The sequence below is a fragment of the Amblyomma mixtum genome, chromosome 2 (assembly GCF_055824585.1).
Source record: "Amblyomma mixtum isolate Tamu chromosome 2, ASM5582458v1, whole genome shotgun sequence".
In the NCBI taxonomy this organism is placed as follows: Eukaryota; Metazoa; Arthropoda; class Arachnida; order Ixodida; family Ixodidae; genus Amblyomma; species Amblyomma mixtum.
In genome coordinates this window covers 212,777,774-212,798,208 of record NC_143013.1, presented here as the reverse complement: position 1 = coordinate 212,798,208, position 20,435 = coordinate 212,777,774, and positions in this window count along the sequence as shown.

The window sequence follows — 20,435 nt, the reverse complement described above, 5'->3', positions numbered from 1 at the left end:
TCAGAGCGCGAAGCGGTGCGGCCCTTTTCGCGCGGGGTTTTTCAGTCCCGTGCGATCAGCCATTGCTGGTCGCTCGAGGAGGAGGGTAGTGCGAGGGTTTAAATTGGGCGCTCCCACGTGGAGTGGCATAGTGTACCGGGCACTTTTGCATGGCGGGCAGTGTGCAGGGAAAGTGTGCTTGCGGTGCAGGTTCAGGAAGCTGGTGATATAATTTGGGCGCCATTTGGGCTAGCGAGAACGTGTCATTCAATGAGTGTGGAAACACATCGGTGCAATGCTAAACTTGAATTTTTTTGTAGCTCGCAACAATAATCCCTCTGAAACCTCAGAGCGAAACGCTCTTAATGCTAGTGTGTTTTAGCACCGTCGTACGGTACATCACTGTTCAACTGCACGTTAAAATATGACCTATCAAGAATTACAACAATATCAACACCAACGTGTTTCGAATTGGCAGAGTTGTTGTACAGCTCTGCTGAAATTCTTTGTTAGTTCTGAAATATTAAATCTGTTTATTGACTGCCTGAGTACAGAATTTAAGGACGAATACGCAGCAGAAAGCATTGTTTTCGTGTAGAATGAGCCATCAGCGAAACTGATTCGCTGTAACGAAGTCATCATTGCGCTTATGTAACACAATATGTCACTAGCTCCTATTTTTTCTAAAAGTTCTTTTAATTTCCTTGAAGTGCAAGGCAATAATACTTGAGTATTCTATGAATTCATTCACTTTGTACCAAAATTATTTCGTTTGCTGGTAACTTTTTTCGTAGACTTTATACAATCAAAAATTGTCACTAAATGTCTTCAATTCAAGGCACGTTTCTGAATTTCGGGATAAATGTTCTGTTATGAACTTTGCCCTTTTCCCCGCACTCGAAAATGCGAAAGCAGTAAATCTAGTATTGAGAAAATTGAACTGAAGTTTCTAAAAATCCACAGCGTGCTCGGCTATGGGAATGTAATTGCAAATTTTTGTTTCGTCTTCAAGGTTAGTTAAGTTGCCGGTTTGAAGTTGTCGGCTACAGTACTTGATTATTTTTGGCTTTTATTTGTTTATTCGCATCACCAAAATGCTTTCTCGGTTCGTAGTATATTTCTATTGACAGCAGTATATAAGCAGTAAGAAAATTGTATGAACTTTCTATCAACAAATGTTGATAAAATATGCCGTAAGAAAATGTGACTGCAAATGTTTGTTTCGTGTTCAAGGTTGCTTTAGTTGCATTGACATGTTAGGCTAGAGTACTTAATTAATTTAGGCATTTATTCTCATTATAAAACGTTCTGTCGGTGTCTATAGTATGTTTCTACTGACAGCAGTACATAGAAAGCAGTAAGGAAATTGTATGAACTTCCTATCAACGAATGTTAATAGAATATGCTTGGCTAAGGGAATGTGAGTGTAATGTTCGTTTCGTGTTCAAGGTTGTTTTCATAGCTTTGAAGTGTTCGCCTACAGTACATGATTTGAGGCATCTATTCGCATGACCAAAAATGTTTTGTCACTTTCTAGAGTATTTCTGCTCACAGCAGTCCGTAAAGAACATAAAGTATTAAAATCGAATATATCTTCTGTTTTAAAACGTTTTCCCATATCCTGATTACGTTCCAAACGCATTTGCTGCGAATAATGTTGGTCGCTTTTCGATATAGTGAAATTGTTGACTAGCTGCAACAGATTCCACCATGCAATCAGGTAAGATGTCGTCACGATTATGCGAACAAGATAGCGTTAATCACCTCGAACACCATGCAGTTTGTTCATTTACTTCTCTCAACGTGTCAAACTGCACCCAGCTTTTCTAGTAACTTTCTATTGACAGGAGTAAATACAAAGAAGTAACAGTCTACCAACATTGTATTGACAAAGGTACATAGAATGTAAAAATTATTTTCTAGTAACTTTCTATTGACAGGAGTACATACAAAGAAGTAACTTCTATCAACGTTGTATGAACAATTGTTGATAGAATGTAAAAGTTACTACAAGGTTACTAGAGTCAATAGAATGTTAATACAAATTCTAAAGAAAGTTGATATCCATTTTTGTAAGGGCTGGGACAGTAGACACCTACGCGGTGGTGATAGCGGCAGATGTGCGCTACATGTGGTGGTGGTGGTGGTGAAAAGCATTGATTTAGTATTTTACAGAGAGGTGCTCGGGGAGAGGCGCCTAATGGGTCTCACCCCTTACAATAATAGGCGGAGTCCCTCATTCCTGGATCCCGTTGGTCGAGACCGCTACACAAGTCCGCCGAACCAGGGCCTGTTGGGCCGATAGTTCATGGCAGCTGAGCAGAGCCGCCTCCCAGTCCTCTCGGGTAGGGGAAGGGGTGATGGGGGGAGAGAAGGATTTTTTCTGCATGCTCAAACCATGTGGAAGGTGTCGGCCACCTCCCCACAGAATGAGCAGCGGCCGTCAAAAGAAGGATTAAAGTGCTTGAGAACCGCCGGGCACAGCAGGGTGATTGTAAAGAGCCTGAGGAAAATTCGTTCGCCAGCTTTACCCAGTCCTTTCATAGGAACTGGGTATCGCCGGCGTTCGGCACGATAGTGCTCAGTAATGTCTTTAAAAGAAAGGAGAGGGCTGTGATCTGGGTTAAGCTCCTCCCTAGGGACGCCTGGTACCCGGTGAGTGAGTGCGCGGGCTGCCTCATGGGCGGCTTCGTTACCGGGCATACCTTGGTGGCCGGGGACCCATATGATTGAGCGATGAGTTTGGACATCGCCGTCGCGAGTACTGTGGTGTAAAATTTCGTGAGCGAGTGGAGTGATCCAACCGAACTCAAAGTTAGCACAGGCTCCGGGAGAGTCTGTGAGAATGAATTTAGAGTCGGGATGGCAGGCTGCGAGGGCGATCGCCACCTCCTCCGTATGCGTTGAGTTGCGCGCTCTGAACGCGAGGCCGTCCACCTGTTTTCCCTCTTGTATGACTGCAGCCGTGTACCACTCACCCCTGGAGCGGTAGGGACCTGCAATGTCGACGTAGAAGACGTGTTTCTTTGAGCCATAGTGGCGGTGCAGGGCATCCGCCCGCGCCTGGCGCCGGCCATTATGGCCCTCCTTGTTCACCTTAGTCGGAAGGGGTCGAACGTAGAGGGCGCTTCTTCACAGTTCGGGCACTCGAACCCGTTCCATGGCATGGTGATCATGTCTGATATGTAACCGGTCCAAGAGGCGGCGACCGGACACGGTCTGGGCGAGACGCGTGTATTGGTTAACGAGATGCGCCTCGCGGAGTTCCCGATAGGTGTTCACCACCCCCAACGCGAGGAGTCGCGCGTTGGAAGTGGATATCGGGAGGTCGAGGGCTCTCTTGAAAATTTTGCAGAGTACAATCTTTAAGTGAACTTCTTCATGCTTCCGTAAGCGGAGGTAAGAAGTCGAGTGCAGTACTCGACTTGTTACGAAGCAATGCGCGAGCCGCATCGCATCCTCACTTTGCAACCCTCCTCGCTTACTGGAAACGCGGCAAACCATTCGGCACACCTGGTCGACGACTTTGCGGAGTTTGGTTGGCAAGAGTTGTGTCTGCCTTACGATGTTGATTAATGAAGAGACCGAATATTCGTAGCTCCTTCGCTTCACGGATGGGGCCGCTTGCGAGAGAAAGCTGAACGGAGATTTTGCATTTCGGAGAAGATCGAATATTTACAAATTCAGACTTGGACGGGGAGCACTGGAGGCCTCAGTACGAGGCGTAGTGGTCAACTATGCTCGCGCCGCCGCGGTGGCTCAGCGGCTACGGTGCTCGGCTGCTGACCCAAAAGACGCGGGTTCGATCCCGGCCGCGGCGGCTAGAATTTCTTTGGAGGAGAAATTCTAGAGACCCGTGTACTGTGCGATGTCAGTGCACGTTAAAGAACCCCAGGTGGTCGAAATTTCCGGAGCCCTCCACTACGGCGTCTCTCATAGCCTTAGTCGCTTTGGGACGTTAAACCCCATAAACCAACCAACCAACTATGCTCGCCCCTGCTTGCAGGCATTGCTCCATCTCTCCTGTTTTCCGTAGTGGCCCAGATGGTGATGTCATCGGCGTACAGCGCATGCTGAACACCGCCGACAGCCGCCAGCTGTGCCGGGAGATACATCATAGCAATGTTAAAGAGAAACGGGGACAACACACCGCCTTGTGGTGTGCCCCGCGTTCCCATCTCAAACGGGCCGTACTCGGTCTCTTGTATACGAGATCGAGTCCTAGGACTATTTTGTCGTTGTGTGTGTTCTTTGGGTTCGACAACCTCGTGATGAAGCTGTAAAAGGATGTCTTGTGCGGACTTGCTGGGTCGGAAACCGAACATGGTGTTGGCAAAGGTGTTCTTGCTCTCGAGATATTCTGAGAGGCGGTTACGGACCATCGTTTCCATCAGCTTTCCTACGCATGAAGTGAGGGAGATGGGCCGGAGGTTGTCTGTGTTTACCGGTTTCCCCGCCTTTGGGATAAAGGTTACCAATAATGTCTTCCAATCTAGTGGCAACGAAGTGTCCCCGGTCCAAATGGCTTCAATATATTCGAGTAGGGTTTCGTACGCCCGATCAGGAAGGTTCGCCAATTATTTGACTGTGACCTTATCCCTCCCGGGCGCCGTCCCCATGCGCATTTTGGCAAAAGCCGCGCGAAGGTCGTGAAGCTGGAAAAGTTGATCCAGTTCCGGATTATCGCAACCTGCATACGAATAATCCTGTCCGCGCGGGTCTTGATCCTGATTGAGGTATTGTGAGCGCAAGGTGTTCGCTAGCTCCTCCGTATTTCCTTGAAAGTTCTGTATCGCGCGATTGATGTGTTTCTGGGTCTCCGAGCGTGTTTGTGTGGGGTCTATGAGACTCCTGAAGGGCCGCCAAGTGTTGCGGCTGTACATCTGTCTTGCTGCGCTTTTGCATCGATCTACCCATTAGTGTCTGCGAGCTGGGCAGCATACTCTGCAGCTTGCTGGGTGAGGTCAGAGATGCGAGCGCGAAGTTTACAGTTGTGTTTGTGCCGCCGCCATCACTTAGTGAGGCTGCGGCGTGCTTCGCAGAGGTGCATTAGGTGGTTATCCACATCAGGTGCACGCTCCGTAAGCTGGATCTGCTTTTCGTGTGAACGAAGTGTTTGCATGAGTCCGTGTGCCCAAGGGGAGTAGCCCTGTTCCATGAGAGAAGGTACTGGGAGGGCCTGGCGGAAAGCATTCCAGTCGGGAAGTTTGGCTTGCGCAAGGGGGCGATGTAAGGGCCGAGTGTAAATGACAGTGTTCAGTATGCAGTGGTGGCTACCGAGGGTGTCCTCGGTGTTGATCCACTCTGCGTGTTGGATGTGTTTCACGAGGGTAAGGTCAGAGCAGGTGTCCAGAGTGCGGAGTTCCCTACACGTGTTGGGTGGACCGGGTCGGTTAGAAGAGTGATGTCCAGCGTAGATATAAGTTCCGCCAACTTACGACCACGCGTCTTTTCCTTGCAATAACCCCACATGAGACAGGGCGCGCTAAAATTGCCCACTATCATGAGGGGTTCGCGACCCGCGATCCTTGGCGCTGCGCTAAAGATGTTAGAAAAAGTGATGTTTTTGAGTTTTGGGGGGCAGTAGTTATTAAGTATGTGTGCGGGGCTATCTGTTTGCCGCAGGGGGAGGACAGAGACCATCACGTACGAATATTTCAGATTTAGGTCGAGATCAACCTCGTGCGCTGTGTAACCCTTATGGACTAGGATAGAGGACTGCGGCGGGGTGTTCGAGGTTCTCAATGTAGGCCCTTAAGAGGGCACGTTTGGCCCTGTTTTTGAAACCCGGACAATTCCATTGCACAAGGGAAAAAGCTTGCTGTCTTCTCGGGAGGCGGCGCCCTTTAGGGTGTTGGTTGGGAGGGGACGCAGCCGTGTTGATTTGAAGGGAGACTGCCTTGGAGAGCCGGCACAGGTTCCGTCACCTGCGGCTGGATCGGTTCCGGCTCTTCCGAGAGTTCGGTTAGATCGATGGGGTGGTGAATATTAATGGGCGGTTTGTGTCTTTGAGGGGCCCCATTCGGCGTAGAAGCCTGGGCTTTGACTCGAGCCACGTCTTAATATTGGCCGTCACGGTGGCCGTAACCGTGGCAGTGACTGACTTGAACAAGTTTTCTTGAATTTGGCCGAAATTTGACATCTGAGTCGCTAATGCGGCAAGGGCGTTTTCGAGGGCGGTGAAACGCGCGTCAGAGCTAGATGGTGTCGGGTCCACCGGCACTTGTTGCATCGGTTCCGGAACTACCTGGGCAATAGGCGGGGAGGACCGAACCTTTTCTAGAGCATGAATTTTAGCCTGGAGTTGAGCATTTTGAGCCTGGAGAGTGTCGAGCTCACGGCGAAGGTCCGCAACCTCAGAGTTAAAGGGGGGAGGAGGAGGAAGGGTTGGTGGGGAAAAAGGTAGGGGATTGCGGGAGGGGGGGGGGGGGCGGAGGAGGCCCGTCTCGGCTGCCTACCGCTGGCTGTGATGTCTTCTTTGGTGTGCCAAGCGGACGGCCCTCGAGAGGCGGAAAATCCCCGTTATGGAATACGGGTGCGCCTGGATCACGTGACGACTTTTGGCTTGTTGATGGAGGAGGCTTGGAGGCACGCTCGGGCAACGCGCCCGCCGGTGGTGCTGGTCCGGATGTGCCTTGCATCAGCTTGTTGCCAGGCGGGGGAACTTTTGGAGTGGTGTCAGTTCCCGGGGGCACTGCACACTGACGTTGCTTTCGTTGACCGGTTCGGTTGCCCGGTCGTTGCAGCCGGCGGAATTTTGCTTTGGCATTGACAACGTTCAGCCAGAAACGCGGCACTGAATCCATAGGCCGTCGGCGTTCAACGCTGTGGCAGACATGCGGCACTGCAGCAATAGGGCGCAGTGTTCATTGGGTGAGAAAACTCTCGCGATCAGCCATGAAATGCCACCTGCTATAGATGGCGCTGCTTTGCCACAGGTCATGGGAGTCCATTGCGGCAGAATGTGACTACGTGAAGTGGCCTATGAACACTCAGTTCACCAACAACCTCTTGACTACCTCGGCGAAACTTCTCTTCACTCATTCTTTCAACTTTATATCTCCTATAATCCACTCCCCCTTTCACAACTTATGCCCAACGGCACACTTATCGAACAAAAAAATGGCTGACGATTACGTTACTTCCTAATGCGATGTTTTAGCGCAGCTCATCAGCTGTTTCTGGTTTTCGATAGATTGAGGCAAAGAATTCGAACAAGACATGTATGCACATTTACAGACATGTTATTTTCGCACATATTCCTTCTTCAAGAAACACTCCACTAACGGTTCTTGATTGCAATGAGGGAAGCTTTGCAGTCGCAGAAATATATGGATATATATATGCTCGACTTGCTGCACCAAAGCCTGGTTCTCAAAGAGGAGGTCTGTGCAAGTATTTCGCGAGGTTGTCACAGCCGTAGGAGGCGTTACGAGCGAGAGGAACGGGATGTTCGCCCTCATAAGTGGCAAGATATTCCTGTTTGTCTTTATACCTAAAGTCCCAACCCACCCTGGCAGGTGCCAGTTAATGGTTGATCGCAAGAGTTCGCTTCGGATCCTCCCCTGCACGTACTTAATGTATATTGCTCCCCGAAACTGAAGCGAGTGACCTTCACGGACCTCTTTAGCCGGGCACTTAAAGAGGCGGGTCGCGACCCCTTGCTGATTGTGGGCGACATCAACGCCCCTAGCCAGCTATGGGGCTATCGTAAGGACGCATGCTGGCGGAGCTGGCGTCCACACAGGGCCTCACCCTCCACATCGACCCGGCATTTCCTACCCGCGTATGCAACGCGGTGACCCGAGACCCATGCCCGGACCTCACCTTCACTCGCAACATAAGACACGCACACTGGATCAACACCGAGGATACCCTCGGCAGCGACCACTGCATCATCAACACCACTGTTTATATACGCCCCCTAAAGCGCCCTACCACACTAGCACGCATCCCCAATTGGACCACCTTTCGCCAAAATTTCCCGTCCGACACCAACACGAACATCACTGAGCAGGGATACGCAAACTGGTCCCGGTCAATCATATCGCACCGTCGCTCCCACGAGAAGCAGATACAGCTCACAGAGGTGGTCACGGACGTGGACAACCACCCCTTCCACCTCTCGGAAGAGCGCCGCGGCCTCACGCGCCGCTGGAAGCGCCAGAAACACAACAAGAAGCTCAAAGCGCGCATTGCGGACCTCACCCGGCAGGCAGCAGAGTACGCGGCCCAACTCGCTGACTACAACCGGGTAGAGCGCTGCAACATGGCGGCAAGGCAGATGTCGAGCCACAACACGTGGCGGCTCTTCCGAGCCCTCATCAACCCAACATATACCCGCACAGAAACGCAGAAGCAACTGCAAAAAGCCATGCAAGGAAATACAACGCAGTTGCAACAGGCGCTTCAGGATTGCTACCTGTGGCAACTCAGGACGCCCGCAGATCGGCCTACTCCTAGGCAGGCAGCGAAAACTCGGAGTTGGACAAGCCTTTCCAGCTTTACGATCTGCGGGCGGGTCTGGTCAAAATAAACAGGGGCACCACTTGGGCCGGGACAAGGTCACCGTCAAACTTTTGGCGAAACTTCCTGATTCAGCGTACCAGTGCCTTCTACAATACATCAATGCGATCTGTACGGGGGAAACTCCGCTCCCCATTGACTGGAAGACGGCCCTTACACCTTCATCCCGAAGACCGGGAAACTGATCGACACGGACAACCTCCGCCCGGTCTCTCTCACCTCGTGTGTGGGCAAGTTGATGGAGACGATGGTGAGGGATCGGCTGTCGGAGTACCTCGAACAATACAACACGTTCGCGGACACCATGTTCGGATTTCGTCCACATAGATCCGCACAGAATATCCTGCTCTAACTGAACCGCGAAATCTTGAACCCCATTACACACCCCTAAAACAATAAAATTGTCCTTGTGCTGGACCTGAAAGGAGCGTTCAATAACGTAACTCACGAGATCAAACTCACACATTTGAGTCAAGCTCACTGCGGCACAAATACCTTCAATTACGTTAAACAATTTCTCACGGACAGACTGTCCTACATCCGAATACAGGACGAAGAGCACGGACCTTTCCTGCTCGGCACGAGGGGGACTCCACAAGGCGCGGTGCTGTCCCCTCTGCTATTCAACATTGCCATGGTGCGCCTACCCGCCCTGCTGGGTGCGGTCGAAGGGGTCCAGCACACGCTGTACGCCGACGACACCACCATCTGGGCTACGCAAGGACGCCTGGGGGATATGGAGACCAGCCTGCAAACGGCCGCCAGCATAGTGGACCGCTATGCTCGAGATTGTGGTCTGTAATGCTCCCCAGAGAAATCGGAATTCGTGCATTTGCGTCCTCGCGCACATTGTCGACCCTGATCAATCTCTCGTTGAAAAGCGGTCCCATTCGCGAATCCAAGGAAATAAGGGTCCTCGGACTCTTCATACACAATCAGCGACGCTGCGACACAACACTCGCCAAGCTCCGGCAGTTGGGGGACCAGGTGGGCCGCATGGTCCGCCGGGTTTCCAATAAGCGCGGTGGGTTACGATGCAAAGACGCCTTGCGGCTGGCGAACGCATTCGTGACCAGTCGAATCTTGCATTCGACTCCCTACCTCCACCTGCGGAAACAGGAGGAGGATGCTCTCGAGGTCATCCTCCGCAAAATCAGGAAACGAGCGCTGGACCTCCCGGTCTCTACCTCTACCAGCCGCCTTATGGCACAGGGGATGGTGAACACTTTTAGAGAGCTTCGGGAGGCCCACCTCAAGAACCAATACGAGTGTATTGGTTGTTCACCCAATGAACACCAATACAGGCTGTGCGCTAAAAGAGACGTTCAGAGGAAAAAGGATAGAGACGACAGGAAAGAAGCGCAAGTACGAAGAATTATGACTAGTCGGAGATTGTCGCCTATTTCGCATGTTTTGAAATTTCTGCGTTTATCGAGTGCCATGAATTGTCGCTACAAAACTACGAGGTAAAAAGCCTGGAACATTCAAAAGAGGTTAAATGCTCCTCGGTTAAAGGAGTCACAAGTGGCAAACTTTCATTTAATAAGTGTTTTTTTTAATTGAGACGTTTTACTTTGATATGTGAAGGCTCTAAGTAAAATGAAATTTTTGCGTTACAAATAAGAATTCACTTTTCAGCTGGAGTACTGCCCTGAGGGCTTCTAAATTTGGCATGCCCACAGTTTAATACCTAGCCACGCAACTCCTTACAGACCTACCGGCGAATGCGATGCGAGCAGTGGCTTGTATTTCAGGGTTCAATATTCTTCTCTCCAGTACATGAATATGCCCCCAATTAATCAGTGGGTAGGAAGTCCCGTGAGCGGTGCTGGATTTCGTACGGATCGCACTCGAAGTCAACATTCTTTCTGTTGATGGATATAGAAACAAGCGGCAGGAAAGGTGTGAAAATCAACCAGACAATTCCTAGTTGGCTGCCGTACGCGTGGGGATAACAAAGGGAGAAAGCTCAAAAGAGTTGTTGCAGATCGCAATACAGAACTTGTCCATACGGAATATGGGCGGACAGAAAAGTCAACTGATGAACTAGTTGGATATCGACATCCTGAAACAAAGCTCATAAAACGGCATACAGTACGAAATAAGCGGACACGGACACGGCGTTGCCGCAAGAAAAGATTTAGTAGACGTGTATTGCCTGATATAGAAAGCAATGTGAAGTAAGGGAAGCAACAAGTAGATAGTGTACACAAAACACACGGCTAGGTAATCAAAATGTCGCCATATTCATGGCGTACTCGGCCAGATATGTAAACTCTCGTCGGTATCGTCGGTGATACTCAGGAGGAGCTCACACAATTTCCGCCAGGTTTTTTTATTAGGAATGGTTCGATGATCTTCCTTGTCGATTTTTTTCTGGTCTGCGATAACAAGCCCCTGAAAACTTGGCGGTACAGTGTTTTCACTCCCTACAGTAGGCAGCGGGACAGCCTTTCCTGTTTTGCTCATTTGTGTGGCGTTCGAGCAGCTGTCACGACATCTGCACGTTTGTTCGATGTATTCTTTTCTTCGGCATAGCGGTACCAATTCGTTCACTACAAAGTTATGGAAAACCTGTTTCCCCCCTTGGTTTCGACGCGGCCGACCTTCTTCATCATCGTGCGTCAAGACAGTACCGGCTGGGTGATGAGGGAAGTCTCCCTCATGGCGAAGCGGAAGCAGCTACGAGAGCGCCACCTCGAAGGCTACGCAGAGCTTCGCGGAGCTGGTGAGAGCCCATTCGGGACCGGCCACCGTAACGAGGGGTTGTAGCCGCACGCTGTCGTCACCTTCGGCGGCAGGCCACGGAGATCTGTTGTGTCTTGGCGCTGGACTTCAGGTTCCAGGCAGCGAAGCAAGCGCAGCAAACGCGCGCTCTCCTAACCTCTCCTAGGAAATGCTCGGGGTGACTTTGCCCAAAGAATGTGGCGCGCACGGCAAAAGCCGGCCGCCATTGTGCTTACCGCCTCCGGTAAGTACGAATCCCTTATTACGTAGCCGTCTATTTCCGAGGAATGCCTCTTTGATGTTTTTGTAGCTAGCCGGCCCACTCTGTGTTTTTTGCAAGTGTAATAAATAGCATATGAGTGTTCAGGCTTTGTCATCCCTCCCTTTGTTGCCTCGAGCTCGAATGCCTCCACGGATAGCGCGCAAATTCTGCATCCGCGGAGTGGGAGTACGGGGCGGAAGGCGGTCCCCCAAATTTCGACAAGGTACTGCTGCAACCACAGCTGCTGCAACCACAAGGTAATGCTGCAACCACAGGGTGGCTAGTCTTGGAGTTTATTCCCGAGCTGAACCTGTGGAACTTATTGTGCTGAAAAAAAAAACCGTTTAAAACGATTCTATTGACAATATTTCTAGTCATGACTAAAAGCATGCATGTAAACGAAACAATGACAGTCTTCATATCTTTTTGGTTTCGCTAATCGGAACTATTATTTGTTCGCTTCTTCTTCAGTATGGTGCTGGTCACTGCCTGCATGAGCGATTGGCAACCTGCGGCTATCTTAAAAGCTGAATTTTTAAAGCCAATAGCATGGTTTTTTAATGGCATTCCTGAAGCACAAGTTGATGATGTTTTTCTTGACTAATTCGGAATGAGCGGAGCCGTTGGGCAGGAGGGTATTACCTCTCGGCTCATTGCACCAGCAGACTTGATTCGGTGAGAAATGGAGGGTTATGAGCTGTGGGAATCGCATGAAATTATTTTTGAGAGCTTCATGCGTCATTACAAGATGCCAGAGGCACTCTCTAAAAAGAAAGTGTAGTTGTGGATGCAAAGCAGCCATTGCCATAAACAACATTGTGTAGGCATCACAGTTTGTAACAATTTTTGCGATGCATAACCATTCTAAGGCAGGTGCAAAGTTGCCTTTTGCAAACTTCACAAAGATGAAGACGTATGTGTTGTTAGATAAGTTTCTAATTATGTGGTGTTACTACATCATGGCAATGACGATCCAGCTTCTATATGTTGGCTTTGTTTTTTTTTTGCTTAGGGAGTCCCTCTAGCCTCTTGCATTGACGCGTGAAGCTCCCGAATATAGTGCAATACGATTCTTATATATGCTCACGGTATACATTTGAAATGTAATGTTCAGTAATCATACGCATCTGTGTTTTCCCATGCAGTCCGGTGGGCTGCATGTTTTAATTGCTTCAAAACTGAGTAAAGAAACCACGACAGGCTTGCGTTTTTAAGTGTTTGCCCGCATACTGCTGGGTCCATGTGTCTCCTTTTTTTTTCTCGAGCGTTACTAGTGCACATAGCTCAGCTCTTTCCTGCGATATAAAAGTATGCTAACGTAGCGAGTAAAAGGCAAAATAAACATAAGAAAATTCGGATTTGGTTTTTATATGCACCTTTATTATCCGCTTAACATTAAATCCAGGAAAATGAACAGTTTACTAACCGCTAGGCGGCCGATTGCGTCTGATTAAGGTCTTGCAGATCGGGTGGTAAAGAGTGAAAAGCATTCCCCGGCAGTGGTTGAGGTAAACCACTTCACAATGAGGAGGAGTAGGTTTAGCTGCAGTGTAGGCTGTCTGCAGGAGAAGGCACTCTGGAAGAACAATCATCGCAAGCGTTGCTAAAAAGCGCCACTAGTCTCGCGTTGACCAAGAAATAGAAGGTTTTCAAATGCTTCCTTCATCAAGTTCTTTTTTCTTGAAACACTGCCTGTCTTTCGAGACACAATAAATCGGTGCATTGTAGTTTCGTCTTTTCAAGGAATAAAGTATCAGACAGTTTTCGAGGAAGTTCAGATAATTCACTGCGCTGTAGTAGTTTTCATGCTTCTTATGCTGGTTGCACGCTAAATAAGTAACGAACACTGCTCGCATGCAATATTAGCGCAGCAAGTATTTTTCATTAAGCCTAGAGGCAAGTGGCAGCAATGCACGTTTTTTAGTCCGCCTGCACTAAGGCTTTCAATTTTGAAAAAAAAAAGAAAACCTTCGTCTCTCTGTCAAGCCTGCTACAGCTGAAGAAATATATAGATGTGGCGGCCACAGCGACGAGCATGGGTTTCAAACACGTGGTGGCGCGAAAAGTTTGTCTTGGCTGGCCACTGCACGAGACCACCTTGCCTGTTCCTCTGCATCAGTCACTGTAGTCTTTTGGACCGGGGACAACGAATTGAAACATGTAAGACGAATTCCTTTACAATCTGCTGTGAAAACTTTTTTGCGTTGCACCGCATGTCGGAGCTCTCTCCGTAAAGACAGAGATGGCGTAAAATGAAATTTGTGTATTATGGGATTTCGATTGTCTTTCGCGGAGAAAGCCGGAGGCTGTAGAACATGTATTCATAGGCTGGTTCATTGGTTTATTAGGGTTTAACGTGCCAAAGCGACTCAGGCTATGAAGGAGTGCCGCAGTGCAGGGCTCCGGAAATACCACCTGGGGTTTTTTAACGTGCAAACGTGTATTTATTGATTGCCGAGAAGATGTTTTCTGTTTGGATGTTTTACAGTGAACTTTGATGAACTCTGATAGACGCCCATGGAATTCGGTTTTAGGCAGTCGCTAATGAAGAGGGTGTGCCGTATCATATGCTAATGCTATTGAACTTATATAATACGTGGAAACGCGGAATGGCTGTGCGGTATGCCGAGGTTCATGTTAGAGACACTGATAAGTATATGATGGTTCTGGCGTGAAATCCTAGTTTTCTAAGGCTCAGTCATTTGTAATTGAGCGGATAGGTGCACTGGAGAAAGTGACAAACTTGAATCGCTTATATTAAGAAAAGTCTGTAAACCGGATTAGCTGTACGATTCGTCGAGTATATCTTTTGTTTAGTTAAATAAAAGAAAAGAAAAAAACTCTGCTACCGCCGCAAACGATTATCTCTCGTGTTTAACTGCCACTTTTTCAAGCTGTGAACTGCATGTCGTTGTCTTCACCAATTTCCATCCGTGCGCAGAGGATCCAGAACACACCGCTATCGCAGTGCCACTTTAGGCGCGTTAAGGGGAACCGAAGTTTTATACTGTGCTACCACCCCCAGTCACGAATTTCGCCGGTCTTTGCCTCAAACCTGAACTCGGAACCCTTGCCTCGAATTGAAAACGAAATGAGATGCGATATGCTGGCGCATATACTTCACATCTTGCCATGTGAGCAAAATTGATTCTGCTTTTTTTTTCTTCTTTTTGCAGATTTTTAACTTCTGAGAACAGCTAATGCTTTAAGTTGGGCTAGTTGATGGTCAGTATCACACATATTGACTAGCGAAATTCACACACGCAGGATGAGAGAAGGCAACAGAACACACGCTAGACCACAACTCAAAACACTTTCTACGTCATGCAGTAGTTCATCTCCATCCCGGCACTTAACCTTCTTCTGACTTAAGTCACTCTTATCTTTCGTCCTCTTCCATGCGCACAATGTCGGCAACCACTGATCCCACAATCTGTCAGACGCCCGCTCCAAATACACACCAGAAGGAAACACAGGACCCATGGACACTGTGTTTCCTTCTGGCGTGTGTTTGGATCTTTCTTTCACCTATGTCAACTTGATTGCCCTTAGCACTTGGCAGGCTCGGGTGATGACCTTTGTGCTCAAGAACAAGCTGGTGCCGCCTGAAGTTCTTCGCCTCTTCGCACCCTTTCTGCCTTCGGTGGGGCATGCCAAAAGGTTCACCAAGGTTCTGCGGTCAAAATTGTGGAGACAGGTGCGGTTCTACATGTGCCTTCGTATTCAAGCAGATTCGGTGATGCCTGGCTGCCAGGATGGAGGACATACCTTCAAGTCGTGGGCTCGGGATGCCAAGTGGGCGTCTGACAGGTTGTGGGATCAGTGGTTGCCGACATTGTGCGCAAGGAAGAGGACTAAAGTGACGTAAGTTACGTAAGTCGGAAGAAGGTTAAGTGCCTGGATGGAGCTGAACTACCGCATGACGTAGACAGTGTTGTGAGTTGTGGTCTAGCGTGTGTTCTGTCGCCTTCTCTCGTCCTGTGTGTGTGAATTTTGCTAGTCAATATGTGTGATTCTGAGAGCTGTCGGCGCCTCCCTCGCACAATTTCGAATGTGCAATTCTGTCCTATTCATGCCAGCATAAAATCAGGCACGTGTGGTTAGTACGAAAGAGCACGCAGTTGACAAAAACGCCACCCCTTGAAGTTGCCGACCCACTTTGCGGATGGGAAAACTGCCATCTAGCTAAGAAATGCCGCTTCGTAAGCTCTGCCTGCAATATCTGCCCCCCCCCCCCCCCCCCTCCTAGGATGCCAGCAGAGCTATACTCTTATTCACGTTTGAAACTGCGCGAGTTCCTCGCTTGGCTTGTCTACTATCGCTGTTGCACAGGAACTTGCGTGGAAAGTTTTAAAAGTCGCTGCAAGCTCTCACTGGAACCGAAGAAGAAAAGGATGCAGCAGCTCTCGTATAAAAACTGGGAAAGCAGCCTACCCACAATGGTAGTCTTCTTGTCTTAGTACAATGCTGCAAGCAGCACAAGCGTGACTTATAAGACTTGACAGAGATAAAAGAACTCATTGTCCAGATCTTCGCATGCAAAGTGCAGCTTTCTTGCGTCTGATGCTTTGTGCGCAAGTGCATGGCAGCATTTATATTCGCGCGTTATCGCTGCCTCTCTCGTGGATAGAGGTAGACGTTGTTAGATAATGGCACCAGACTGCCATCCTCATAGCCAAGGAGCAAATATGCGAAATGATTGATAACTTGTACAAAGAAGACTTGCCATTAATCTAGTAGCATGCAACGCTTACCGTTTTTCAGTATATTACCGCATGGAAGTGGACATGGTCAGAATTTCGTTCATTGCACGTTCGTTACTAGACGTTGCTTAAATAGGACAAATGCAGAGGGAAAACGCTTGTCTAGAGCACGTCCTGAGTGTGTTTCGGGCTAGACACGCGATATCTGGCGACAGGATTTGGGGAAAAATGGTCTGGATGTAAGCATGTGCAGTTAAAGTGCACATTCATAAGGTGGGTTCGCGGGGATACGGTGATCGCAGCTGGAAAATTACAGGGTAGATGGAGATACATGAGAGAGGCCTTTGACCCACAGTGGGCATAGTCAGGCTGATGATGATGCTGATATCGTCGACATTTTTTGCTTTCATGGCCGCAGTGGCTTTGGGAGCTGCGGAACACGCAGTTCGGCTGTCCTAGACACGTGTTTTTCCCTCTGTACTAAACGCGAATGATGCTGCACGTTACTGCATTAGGCACTCTTTGAATGCGAAGAAAAATGGGCGCTTCAGCGCTTCAGGGTTCTGTACACTCCAAGAGCAATATGCTGCAAAATGTACGTGCTGTCGCAGGGCTCTGTGAAGGAATGACCAGGAGGCAACTGTGTGCATTTCTTCGCTAATCCATTACGCAAAAATTGGTCTCTTCACGTGTCGTGCTGAATTGCGGAAGATCGCTTTTGAGTACATACGCAAACGTTAAAAATATCTGCGTTCAAAGCTCACCTCTTGCACCATTGTCGTGGGTTCGAACCAGGATGAAGCAACTTTCGCTATCATCAGCATACAAAAGCTTCCAAAGGCTCATCTCGCCACCTGATGTGAGAAGCGCAACGAAAAAAATTGGCGGGGGCTTAGCTTTGGTTAAGCCTTGTAGGTTGCGAAAGCAAAAGCGCAGCGCCTCCAACTGAAGGAACGCAGTGCGCTGCGTCTACAGGTCACGCGTAGAGATGTAAAATTTCAAAAAAATTTGAATGGCATGAAAAAAAACCGTTTTTTTTCAGGGTTTTTTTCATGAAAAATTTGAAATTTTGCAAAATGTGACAAAAAAACAGATTTATTTTTAACAGCACAACGATCAATGATAATGCTCCGAAGTTCAGTCGAATACGCAGTTGGGCGTGTTCAGATAAGAACGGTCATCGAGGTCCCATGACCATTTTTGTTTTCAATGAAATTTTTATATATGATGGGCAAATGTGTCCACACAAAGGAATGTACCTTAGTTTTGCAAGAAGCTTCGTAGTTTTCTCGGAAAAAATCGCATGTCACAAGAGGTGGAGAATGTCGTTTTTGGCACTTCGCAAAGTTGCAAGTTTGAAGCCTCATTCCATGCAGAAAATTTTTTTTCCGCGCATCAGCATTTTTTTAGAACTTCTTTATAACATGCAAAATTCGAGAAAATAAAAAAATGTTTTCTTGCTGTTTCAACCTTCTGAGTAAAAAAATGACAAACTTCGCTTCTGGACCTATGCGGTGCAAAAAAGGCACTTTTCAGGGCAGCCTTAGGGCAAGATGCCTAAAGATCTTCCCACTGAATATTTTTCTCAGTATTTTTCAGCTGTTTTTACTCACTTCAGGCAAGTTCTGTTGCTCTAGACTTGACAGATAGTTTCCAGTATGGTCTCAAAATTGGCCGAGGTTCAAAAACGCCAAAAAAGTGACAACTTTGACTTCGGTTTAAAAAAAAAACATCATCATCGAATTTTGTTAAAATTTGCCTGAATAATCCTCAATACATGATAACTTTAAGGCACTAAAAAGTGTTGCATTATATTGTTTTAAAATACAAAAATAAACACAAAACTGAGTTCAAGTTTTTGTTAATTAGAATTGCTTATTACTGCCTCTTATAAATAGTAGCTGTCAGAAATTTGATTTAGCACTCATTGAACGTGGTTACATTTTATTTACGCCAATATCCGAACCATTCTCAATGCTTATAGAGCTTCTATTCGCTTGTTAGCGGCGCTCTTAATGCGTGAAAATGGGAATAAGTTAGCTATTTTGCCTGATGTCATAAGAATTGGCTGGTGGCGGTCAAACGTTGTTTGTATTCTCTAATTTATTCGTCGTACGGTCTATTGGTATATATAATCGATTCTTTAAAGATATTAGATCATTTCTCGGTTCTTAGAAAAATTTATATATATAAAAGTTAATATTAATGCGTTTCTCAAGTCGGCGTTTTCGAACCTGCGTCTATTTACCTCTGTGTCCAATGGTTCTACAAGGCACTGTCAGGAGACAAAACGTCGTCTCCTGAGGGGAACGATTTTCCTGCAAGGTTTTTAATCATGGGGAGTTTTAATCGGGAGGCAATTTAAAAATGGGATGCCGCTTCATGTGCGCATTGCAATTCAGAAAATCGTAACAAGAAATGAACGGCGGCAGTTGATTTCGGTTTTGCGCACAGTATATTGATGAATTGTTAATATTCATCTGTTCATGCGTTAGCATTATAACGCCCATTATCGCGAATAGTTCCGGCGTTGGCGTGCGGATGGATGGATGGAAAAACTTTATTTTCGTCAGAGAGCATGGGTGGACGATTCCGTGTTAGATGGCCATCAACCCATGGCTGACGGCGACCTGGGTGGCCCACTCCGCGGCCCTGGTCTGGACGACCGGGTCTGAGCTGGCCAGCACGGCCTCCCACTGCTCGAGGGAAGGATCACGCATAATGTCCGCCGTTGGCGGTGCTATGCTACAGCTCCATAATACGTGGTCATAGGTTGCCATTTCGTGACACCATTTGCACTCTGGCTGAATGTCCGGGTAGATTTTGCTCAACACGTATGGGTTGAAGAAACATCTAGTCTGCAATCGTCGCCAGACGCATTCCTGCGCCTTCACCAATTGCTTGTCCGGGGGTGGGTAAATCCTCCGCTCAAGTCTGAAATGATTAGTAATGTCATGAAAGGATACCAGCCCATCTCTCGTGGACCTTCCCGGGACGTCCGGCTCACCTACTCGGCTGACGAAACCTCGAGCATTCACGTGAGCCGTCTCGTTCCCAGGGTTCCCAGAGTGTGCAGGTACCCAGACAATTTCCGCCTCCGTAATCCCTCGCTCCGTGGCCCGATTCAGCAACCGCGCCGCTGTGACAGATATTCTGCCCCTCGCCAAATTTCGGATGGCTGTTTTTGAATCGCTGAAGATCAGGTCAGCATTACTACTAGTCATAGCTAGTGCTATCGCCGCTTCCTCTGCAGTTTCTGGGGAGCGGGTTTTGACTGATCCAGAGGCGATCAAGCGTCCCCGCCCGTCCACCACCCCAATTGCAAATGCATCCTTGTCCTTATACTCGGCTACATCTACATAGACTGCCCCGTTGTACTTCCCGTACTTAGCATGTAAAGCTTTGGCTCTTGCCTTCCTGCGGTCCTCGTGATGTATTGGATGCATGTTCTTGGGCAAAGGTTTTATGTACAAGCCCTTGTGCATTTCCCGCCTCATCTGAATTTTCGCGTCACCGGCTGGAACGTCAACTCCAATGCCGATCCTTTCCAATATGTCCCTTCCTGCTTTTGTTTTTGAAAGCCTACCGAGCTGCATAACCAAGTGCGCCTCCCGTAGTTCTTCTAGGGTGTTGTGCACCCCTAATCCCAGCAGCCTTTCGGTAGACGCATTCTGAGGCAACCCAAGGGCCGCTTTATACGCCTGCCTAATCATAGCCTCCACCTTTCCTTTTTCCGCCGCGTCCAACTTCAAATAAGGCGTCGCATACACTATTCTACTGAGCACAAATGCCTGCACTAGCTTACACAAGTCTTTTTCCTTAACACCTCTCTTACGATTGGCGATTCTCCTGATTAGCCGCACGGTAGCATTGACCGTATTTTTAAGCCTTTGCAAGGACTCGCTATTCTTCCTGTTAATCTGCAGATACATACCCAGGATCCTGATCGTTTGGACCTCAGCGACCGGTACTCCCCCCACTTTCACCTCTAAAGGTGGTGGCGGCATATAGTGCCTCGCATGTATCCCTCTTGGTTTATCCCTCAGCACAAAAAGCTCGGACTTGGGCTGAGAGCACGAGAGTCCTGCTTCCCCTGCTAGCTCCTCCACAATATCCACCGCCTGTTGTTGAGTTTCTTCCAATTGTGCGTCACTGCCTCTTGTTACCCATAGAGTAATGTCATCCGCATAAAATGTATGTTTAAGTCCCGATATCCCTTGCAGCCTGGGTGGTATCTT